The sequence below is a fragment of the Heloderma suspectum genome, chromosome 2 (genome assembly GCF_057233095.1).
Source record: "Heloderma suspectum isolate Gila_16-S chromosome 2, 16-S_ref, whole genome shotgun sequence".
Taxonomy (NCBI): Eukaryota; Metazoa; Chordata; class Lepidosauria; order Squamata; family Helodermatidae; genus Heloderma; species Heloderma suspectum.
In genome coordinates, this window is record NC_139459.1 from 174,199,980 (window position 1) to 174,211,122 (window position 11,143).

Sequence of the window (11,143 nt, forward strand, 5' to 3'; positions counted from 1 at the left end):
TCTTTTTTTGGTGTTATTTCTAGAAGGTGTTGTAGGTCTTCATAGAACTGATCAACCTCAGCTTCTTCGGCCTCAGTGGTTGGGGCATAGACTTGAATTCCTGTGATGTTGAATGGTTTGCCTTGGATACATACTGAGATCATTCTATTGTTTTTGAGATTGTACCCCAGTACTGCTTTTCCCACCCTTTTGTTGACTATGAGTGCTACTCCATTTCTTCTATGGGATTCTTGCCCACAGTAGTAGATATGATGGTCACCTGAAGTAAATTCGCCCATGCCTGTCCATTTTAGTTCGCTCATTCCCAAGATGTCGATGTTCAGTCTTGCCATCTCATGTTTGACCACCTGCAGCTTACCTTGATTCATTGATCTTACATTCCAGGTTCCTAAACAATATTGTTCTTTACTGCATCGGATTTTCTTTTCACCACCAGACACATGCACAGCTGAGTGTCCTTTCGGCTTTGGCCCAGCCGCTTCACTCTTTCTGGCACTACTTGGAAATACCCTCTGCTCTTCCCCAGTAGCATATTGGACACCTTCAGACCTGAGGGGCTCATCTTCTGGCATCATATCTTTTAGCCTTGTGATATGTTCCATGGGGTTTTCTTGGCAAGAATACTGGAGTGGGTTGCCATTTCCTTCTCCAGAGGCCCACATTTTGTCAGAATTCTCTGCCATGACCTGTCCGTCTTGGGTGGCCCTGCGCAGCATAGCTTATGGCTTCACTGAGTTACGCAAGGCCCTTCGCCACAACAAGGCAGTGATCCATGAAGGGGAGGAAGGGGGGTGGGATTGCTCAAATGCTGGGCAAGAAATTACAAATAATAAGGGGAATTTTGCCTGTATCTCTACTTGTTTTATTTTATTGATTAAACCCAGATTTATTGTATGAATAATAGACTATACCTGTAGCACATGTGTCTGTGTGCCTGTAACTTCTCCTCATTTATTTTAACTATTTTTTAAAATAAAATTTATACCCCCCCTTTCATCCTAAGGATCCCAGGGAAGTGTACACAACATCAAAAAGCAAATTAAACAACAATAATACTTCTTCCACCAGCAAACCAAAGAACAATCAATTCAATTTAAAAGTAACTTAAACTTTATTTAAAATATAGATATAGATATAAAAATTCTAAAATAATCAAATTTAAAATGCCTTACAGTTTCCTGATAGTCCTGCCTGTCTGAAATATGGATTGCCTATGCATGAATAATATTATGCTTGTGTATCTGTGTGTGCCAGACAGATTGCATATATTTTTGCGTGCATGTGTGCTGCTACTCATATATCAGAAAATCTCTACGTCAGTAGTGCAGATGCGGGCATGTCTGTTAATGTAAGTCAGGGGTGTTGAACCTCATGCTTGGGTCCCAATCTGGCCCTCCATGATTCGCAAGATGGCCATGTCCCATTCCCGCCTCCTTGATAGTTTCCCAGCTTTTGCACCATTTCGCCCCATCCTACAAGGCTGAAATGCCTCTCCTAAGGCTCACTTACTGGCAGCAAGGGCTTTAGACTAAATGATGTTGCTCTTTTTGGAGGCTTGGCTCTGCCTCGTTTGGCCCCACCCATCACTGGAATGTGGGCCCTGGAAGTTTCTCTGAAATTGAATTCCACCTGATGTTGGTGCTGTGATTGCACATTACTATCAATGATCAGCCATATGTGATACAGAGTATTTGTGTCACTTTTAAACTGTGTGACTATGTGATGCCTTGGGGGCACCAGTTTGCTGTATAAGTGGCTTGATTTGTGCTGTCAATCATTTGTCAGAGCGTGAGCTAAAATAATTCAGCTGGCTGTTGGGTTGTATGAAAGTACATGTGTCCTTTGATGAGCAGATATTTGTGCCAATTATTTCTATGTGTCTGTCAGCAGGTTCACACATATATGTACATAATTTGAATTTTCTACATTTGATTACTGCCTACACATGGCTGGTTCATGTATGCATGCTAATTACTAGATGATTGCAACATTAAGTGTTGATTTGCCAGGTGTGAATGAGCCATGCCATATATAATGCCACACACAGAATGTTTTGTATCACCTCAAACCCTTCAGTGGAGTCAATTCAAACATTCAGTTTATATAGTAATTAAGTATAGTGATGGAGAGAGCGGAGGACAGGAAGGCCTGGCGTGCTATGGTCCATGGGGTCACGAAGAGTCGGACACGATTTAACAGCTGAACAACAATAGTGATGGACATGCATGTGTGAATCAGACTAGATGTCTAGCTGCTGAATGGATGAACAGATATCGTTGACATTATTGTAGGTGCAGTGAGGTAATCTGAAACTGTTTCTGCTGTTATATCTGTGATGGACCATTCACACATGCAGGTAACCATTGGATTTTGTAAACTTCAAGTGGTGAACCTGCATGTGTGAACCAGGCCTAAATCAATTGCTATTGTGTATGAAAAATGGCAGGAGTAAGCCAGCTGTTGCCACAGTTTGTCCACTTGTTTATTTGAGTTAATTGTTGCATTGTGTACTAATGTATCTTTGTCATGTATGCTTACATGTCTGTATATCATTAAGAGTCATTACTGCATTTACAGTGCAATCCTATATGTTTACGCAGAAGTAAGCCACAGTGAGTTCAGTGGGACTTACTCCTAGGTGAGTATGTAAAATTTGCCACCTCAATGTGAAAAATCTTTTCCATTGTCACAACAAATTTGAGTGTTGGTTACTGATCCATTTATTTTTTAAGTGGTGCTGGGGCTCAAACCTACCAGCAAGCAACCCCTTTGGGTTCAGGAGTTCCAGTTTCCTAGTCAATGCATAAGCATTCTGCATATGTTCAGATGCACTGTTGTCATTCTCTCCTATTGTTATTCCCCTAGCGTTCAAACTAAAACCACACCTGTAACAGTGGGTTGATGTCATTGTTAACATTTTTATCCCATTTTTCCTCCAAGGAGCTCAGGGCATTCCCCCTTCCCACTTTACCCTCACAACAACTCTGTGAGGTAGGATAGCCTGAGAGATAAGTGGCTGGCCTTAGGCCACCCAGCGGGCTTCGTGGCTGTGTGGGGATTTGAACATGAGTCTCCCGGTCCTATTCCAAGACTCTAATTACTACACCAGAATAAACTCCCTTTTTTTCAGATGGAGAAATGTGAGCTTGAGAGTGTGTGAGAGAGAGTTTGCCTATCCAGTGAGGCAGGTTTTGAAATCAGTTGGCCTCCTAGATCCATGGCACACGCGATGATATGGATGCACCCTGACTTGGGAGTAAGTAAACCCCAACCGAATTCAGTGGGACTTACTTCCAGGTAAAAATGCGTAGGGATCGGGCTGCACAGGCGTTTAGGAACTGGATGGTGCTCCTTGTTTTTAATGCGGGGTCAGAACGACGGCGAGAGTACCTCTGAGCATATGCAGTGTCGGTAACCCCTTGTTCTCCCCCAACCTCCACCTGAGATTAAGGCAGCGGGCTCTTCCAGGTTAAACAGGGCGTGCTGGTGGATTCCAAGCCGGGGAGGCTGAGGTGCGTTGCCGCTCTCCCCCCGGCTCTCTTTCGCTCCCTTTCTTTTTAAGAAAGGAACCTCCGTCACGCACAACAAGGCGCAGCAGGGATGTTCAGATCTCCGTCCAGCGCCCGAAGGGTTAAAGGCATACAGCAGGAGAGTAACGCGCACGCACACACATACACACACACTCTTACACCGAGACACACACCATACGTTGGGGGTGTGCAGCCAGCAGCCACACTCCACTACAGCCGGCCTCTGCGTGTATGCGTGTTTGTGTGAAAGTGGGAGACGCGCACGCACTACTGGGAGAGAATGATGACCCGTCAGGGGCTGAACGCGAGGAGGTAAACAAACAATAACCCCCCCCCCACCCAAGCGCGCATCTCGTCTGCTTGTGTCCTCGGCTCGCCCCCCACCGACCCGACCCCCGCCCAATTTCGTCTGCCTGTTCGAAATCTTGGAAAGGGTGGATTTCCAGCGGCCAGAGACCACCCAACCTTCTTGGAAATGGGGTCGAAGAAAGCGGGCTTACGCGATTGGAGATGGGATCGGCGCTGGGAGTGAAGACCCCCGACCACACACACACACACACACACACATACCCCTACCTCGCTTTCTCTCTCCTTCTCATCTTCCCAGCCGAGATCTGGCTTGTCTACAAGGCTCTAAACAACAACACCCCCCCCGCCCCCCGCAACTCGGATCATCAAGAGAGAATCAGCATTGTCTTGGGGGGAGAAATGGTAAGAATCCACAGAAATGGGAAATTGGGGACTGGGACGGGGTGCCTCATTGATGCTGGACGGGGTGTGTGTCTATTGTAGTTCTCCATCCACCCACCTTAAAAGTTTGGAGGAGGGGGTGGCGAAACCATTCATTAATTGATTCTAAAGAGGGAGATGGGATGTAGGCCCTGGGGGGCAGAGGGTATTGGCTGTGGGCCAGTCCTACATCAGTGTGTTGGGGGAGGAGACAAAAACTACACAAAGGGGCAGGATTGAGATGTGAAGTCTTTGCCCTCCATGGGAATGTGCTCCCTCTGATCCAAGCTTTTTTTTGGGGGGGGGGAGTGTGAAGGGGAAATGATTTAATTTTATAGCCCACCCTTTTCCTAATTGTCAAGGCAGATACCCACAAATATGTGTGCCTTCTTTCTCACAATAATCTGGCAAGGCAGTGTTATTGTCAGTACTGTTCCCATTTTACAGTTGATAAATTAGTAAGGAAAGACCGGGACTTGCCCAGTACCAGTGGGATCCGTGGCAGGTCTTGGTTCTGTGGCTACCAGACTCTCCAGTGGGCCACACTTGGTGGCTGCTAGCACCAATCCAGCCCCAAGTGTAGGGACTGTCATGGATGGAAATGCGGGGAGAAATGAGGACAGCATGTAGAATAAGAGCTTGGGAAGCATTTTCCTTTTCCTCCATCTGTGAGCAAGTCCTTCGGAGTTGTGTTCCAACAAAACCCAGTCTTTCGTTATAGGGTGGTCCAGCAGGCCTGTCTAGACTACTTCCCAATATTGTCAGTGCAGGAGAATTTGTGAGCTTGTGGATATGATTAAAGAATGGCTCGGCTCTCCTCTAAGTAGCAGCTGCAATATATGGCCATGGTGGGGGCATACAAAGATGAGAGTCTTTTCCCCTTGGAGTCCACAGAGGACAGAGACTGCGTTAGATGGACAGATGACATTTGAGTGACTTTGAATCATCTCTATGTGGGTGCTGTAACCTCTCACTGCTGCCCCCACCCCCCCGCCACACACAAGCCCCAAAGGAATGGCTGTAATTTGGATTAGTCTAATGCTGCCTTCTCCAACGTGATGCCCTTTTAGATGTTTTGGACCACAACCAGGGGGCTGGGGCTGATGGGAGTTGAAGTCCAAATCATCTAGAGGGCACAGGTTTGGAGAAGGTGAGGCTAATACATGTCTGCCATGACCCCCCCAACCCCCCCCTGTGCACAGAAAATATCTCAAGCCCAATGAAGGGCTGCGACATGAACCGCTACCCACCACCACCCCAGAAACGGCTCCCTTTTAGTGCTGGAGGAAGAAACCCCCTGGATAAGCAGACTTGACTTTACAGCTTGTTTGTGTCTTTGGCACTGTTTGTGAAGAAAAAATTGCCTGGTGAATGAGCCCTGACACTCTGGCCAAGCCCGCCTGGTGAAGTAACCAGGCCTGGCCCTGACCGCTACACACACACACACACACACACACACACCCCATCTCATATCACACTGCAAATTACCCATGGGGATCGATTAAATATTGAATGAGTGAAACAGGGCAGAAAGCAGAATTAAAGGAGACCCAACCTGATCAGGGACAAAGCTGTGGGAAACTGCAGGTCAAAAGTGTCTGCGTGGAGGGGTGGGGGCAGTTGGCTGAGAACTAGGACTCCCGCAATTGTTTCCTGGCTTGGAAGTGATAGTGAGAGCGAACGATGACTAGGAGGGCTGAGGCTGTAGTGGCTGGAAGCTCAAACTTCTGGGTTCTGCTCCCGATCATAAAGCATGAGGCGGCCTAGTGCAGGGGGAATGGGAGCAGCTCTGCGGCAAGCTGACCTAGTTTAATTTATCGGGCTGGTGGTGAATCCCATCCACTTCTCCCTTTTCCCCACCCCAACTTAACCAGTGGAAAAATCAATGGGATTTTTGTATAACTAGAAAGCCAATGCCAGAGGGGTCTTCATCTTGGCCTGTTCCATCCAGAACCCCAAGGTGTCTTAGAGAGTAACAAACGGATTGTTATGCCACAACTTGAGCCCACTTTGTCGGATGGAAACTAAGCAGATGCGATCAAATAACTTAGAACCAGTGGCTGGGAGTCCGTGTTTGGGAGGAGAGAGTACTGGATCCAAGGGGAAGCAAGCCAGAACACTACCCTAGATGATTTCCAAGTAGGTTGCAGCACCGGTTTTTGCAAGGCTCACACCATGAATACAGTTCAGATCAGTGGCCCACACACTAGTGCAGGATCTCTGGCCTCTTAAGCGTTATGGCAACCTTTCCCAACCTGGTGCCCTCCAGGTGTTTTGACTGCTTTCGTCCCTGACCACCACCTGGCCATGGTAGCTGGGGTTGATGTTTATATTCCAGAATATAAAGCTGGTTATGAGTCTGAGGTCTTCTAGCGGCTCTTCTTGTAGGCCTCTCCCAGATTACATCAGCCATCTTTACTCTTTGTTAACCCTTTTCAGTACCAGATTAACAGATGGGTGTTGGAGTCCAACAACATCCAGAAGGCACTAGGTCAGAGACAGGTACTGGAAAGGATTTCAGCATAGTGGGGAGTCCATATTGGCCCAGAACAGGTTGGCTGCTTTTGCTGCATGCCTTGCTGGGCTGTTGTACTCATCCTGGGGAGTGGGAGAAGAAGGAAGCGCTTGGCGACTCCCTAGCAAGTAGCTGATGTTATTCCCCTTGAGAGGGACAGGGAGGGTTTGTGAGGTTGGGTTTGGATGGTGTCTGTGTTGGAGGAGATTGCAGGCAACCTGGCCCGGAGCACCTAAAACTGGCCAGCTGAAAGTGTATGAATAGGAGGGAAAAATATTATACAAAGAAGGAAGCTGTGGGAGTGGGGGCTGAGTGGAGGATGTAATACAGAACACACAGTGGTGGGTGCTATCTTGCATAAGGTGGGAAGTGTATCACAGAGGCCAAAAGTCCGACTGCCCCTGTTTTTCAAGATGCAGGAGTCCAGGCCTTCGCTGTGTGTGGTGATGAATCCCACGCCCTGTTTTTCTGGGGAGCTGGAAGTCTGTGGTCAACATCCACATTCCTTCATTCTCCTTTCCCTTTCTAAAGGCCTCTTGGGTTACAGAGCAGGGTGGGGCAGGGAGCCAGGAGTCCTGGGCTTTCTCTCCCTGGCCCTTAAGAGGAACAAAAGAAGAGCCCTGCTGGATCAGACCAAGGGTCCATCTAGTCCAGCATTCTGGTCACACAGTAGACAACCAGCTGCTCACAGGAAGCCCACAAGCAGGACATGAGTACAACAGGAGAAGGAGAGAGACATATTGTGATGGATTAGGACAGGAAGCAGAGAGACCCCAGACTTCTGCCCCACTGTGTTGTGTGTGTAGACAATGTGTGAGAGGATTTTAAAGAGTTAAGCCATCCAAACTGGCAGGGAGCTTTGGAGGGGCCCCCGTGATTCCTGAGGGGAAGGGAAGGGGCGAGGAAGGAGGAGAATTATTATTACAGAGTTGCTCCTTCCTAAGCCGATTTAAAGTCAGGTGATGGCATCTTCTGCAAACTTTCTAATCCCAACTTCAGTGGAAGAGGAATGAGTGGGAGGCAGACAGATGAGTGGGAACCCGAGAAAGCACTTAACCGTCTAATCCCCATTCCCTTCTTAGTAACAGTATGGCAATCCTATCTCCCACTCTCTCTGCAAAAGATAATAATAATCCCCCAGACCACCTTTCCCCAACGTGGTGCCCTCCAGATGTCCTGGACTACAGCTCCCATGATCCGTAGCCAGCATGGCCAGTGATGGGAGTTGTAGTCCAACACATCTGGAGAGCGCCAGGTTGGGGGAGGCTGCCCTGGACTGAGGAGGGGCGGATGTTTTCTCAGGAAGGCTTAGATTTTTCCGTCTCCTCGCTCTCAGATTTGGTGCGTTGCTCAGCTGGAAGTAATTAAATCAGCAGTAGGGGTACAAAAGGACAGGTAGCTCTGATATGAGGCTTACCCTTATACGGTGATGCAGATGGGGTGGGTGGGGTGTGACGGGCCATCTCTTCCACCAGGCCCGTCCTCAGCCTATCTCCCTCAGTCTAACGCTCAAACCATCCCCTTTTTCCAGCATGTTCTTTCAGTCTCGGTATCTCTCTTTCTGTGGGAGAGGGTTACTAACGGGCAAATAACAACACAGGCATAAGAAATCTATTCCCAGGAGGACAATAAACCTATGCTGGAGATCAGTTAGAAGGAGAGGCTCAAGATCTTTAAACAAGAAACCATAAATTGTGCCAGGCGTCACTGCCTGTTCCAGCAGGCCCTACCCTTGAGCTCTCAGGCGCCATCCCCTGAGGCGCAAGCTCTAAGGCTCAGGAGATTTGGCAACCTTAGGCCGGCCCCACAGCTTTCCATAGTTGCTTTTCCCCCTTTCCTTAAATCAGGGATAGGGAATGTGTGGCCCTCCAGATATTGTTGGACTACAGTCCCTCACCATTGGCTGCGCTGGAGGGCCACACGTTCCCCACCCTTACCTTAAATCTTGACATCTTAGAATCTTCTGGAACTCCTCAGGCCCACTCCTAGCTGAGCATGAGAGCCAGGGAACCTTGTAATGGAACAAAGCTGGTAATGGCCAGCGGTTTAGATGGCTTTCAGAGGGCATTAGACAAATTCATGGTGGATAAGGCTATCAATGGCTGATAGTCATGATGGATATATGCTACTTCCAGCATCAGAGGCAGCAGGCCTCTCAATACCAGTTGCCAGAGAACAACAGTGGGAGAAGGCCATTGCCCTCATTATTATTTATTACATTTCTATACCACCCCATAGTCGAAGCTCTCTGTGCGGTTTAAAAAGGTTTAAACTTTATATATTGTATTTTGTTTTAAAGCCATTTGCATAAAACACCCAGACAATATACACAAAGACAACATATAACTAAAAACAACTTTGAACAGTCAGTCATAACCAAAGACAGATCCAGGACCAATTAAAAACTCATCTTGTGCTGCCTAATGCCTGAGAGAAGAGGATGGTTTTAACCTGACACTGAAACAACAACAATGTTGGCGCCAAGCTGGCCTCGTCGGGGACATCATTCCACAGGTTGGGGGCCACCACTGAGAAGGCCCTCTCCCTCCCTTGTTGCCACCTTTCAAGCTTCCCTCAGAGGAGGACCTTAGATGTTGAATGTAGAACACAGGTAGGTTCATATCAGGAGAGGCACTCCATCAGGTATTGCAGTCCCAAGCTGTGTAGGGCTTTATGGGTTAAAACCAGCACTTTGAATCGAGCTTGGAAGCATATAGGCAGCCAGTGCAAGCAGGCCAGAGTCAGTCTTATATGTTCGGACCTTCTAGTCCCAGTTATCAATCTGGCCACCGCATTTTGCACAAGCTGCAGCTTCCGAACCGTCTTCAAAGGCAGCCCCACATAGAGGGCATTGCAGTAATCTAACTTGGAGGTTACCAGAGCATATACAACTGAAGCCAGGTTATCCCCATCCAGATAGGAGTGTAGCTGGGCCACCTACTGAAGCTGGTAGAAGGCTCTCCATGCCACTGAGGCCACCTGAGCCTCAAGTGACAAAAATGTCTTGCTTTTGGGCTTCCCATAGGCATCTGGTTGGCCAATGTGAGAAACAGGATGCTAATCTAGATAGGCCTTTAGTCTCATCCAGTAGGGCAGGGATGGGGAACCTCTGGCCTGCAGGCCAAATTTGGCCTGCCAGGCCAGCCAATCCAGTCCACAGGGTCTCATGTGAGGCACCGCCCTCTGATGTCATAGCCCATGCATCCAAAAAGTTTCCCATCCTTGCAATAGGGATCTTCATATATCCTTTAAAAGAAGGTTCATCATCAGCTAAGTGCAACTATTGGATATCCATGTATAGGTACATTGTATTTTTGCAAAACTGCAAGTATCATGCACAATGTTCCCTGACGACTTCTTGATGAGAGAAGTCCAGTAACTGTTGTATTTCTTTCCTTCTTCAGTAACTGTTGTATTACCTTCCTTCTTTATTCTGTATGTTTACTGCCCTCCAGCTGAATTGTATTCAGCATGGTTCACAGAAAATCATAATAACAATAAAACCAATTTAGGGTGCAATGGTATTGACTGCACCCTTAATGATTGGATCCCCCTCCCTTAACTCAGAGGCTTCCAGTCATCCAGTGCAGAGCAGGAGGAGTGGCAGAGGTGATCTTCGCTTCCCTGTCCTCCTGCCCTGCATTTTTCGCAAGAGGGGCTTTTTAGCCCATCTTATGACAGCGCTTCGGAGGGGGAGGGAAGGATAACTCGTATCCTGGCCTCTCTGGTCTCCTCTCCTCCCCTCCCTGCCTATCAGAACTCCCAATTTCCCCCCCTCTGAGGTCGATTTTCTGACTTCGGAGGGCAGCCAGCATGATTCTCTCTCTACCGGCTGCGAGAGGTCGGATCTCCGACTCCGCCTTCCAAGGCCAGAGCACTGAATCCCCAATATCCTATCGCCCCTCAGACAATGTCTAGGGGCCATAGAATTGCACCCTTAAAGTTGCACAGAAATCATAATGAAGATGAGACATTAAAAACATCAAATTAAAACAGTTTACAGCACAGAACTTTAAAAGCCTGGGAGAACAAAAAGATATTTGCCTGGCACCAAAAAAATAGCAATGTAGGATCAGGTGAGCCTATCTGGGGCACAAATTCTAGAAATGAGGCACAACCACTGAGGAGACCCTCTGCCCTGTCTCCACCTCTCTCAACTCAGATGGCAGGTGTGCCCCAAGGAGAGTCTCCACCAAGTACCTCAGTATTACTGACAAAATTACATAGATGTTTTAGGCTACAACTCCCATCAACCTCGGCCAGCATGGCCCATAGTCAGTGATGGGGGGAGTTGTGGAGGGCACCAGGTTGGGAGAGACTGACCATTGCAGCTGAACATAATCAGAAGAAACATATCAGGAAGTAAAAT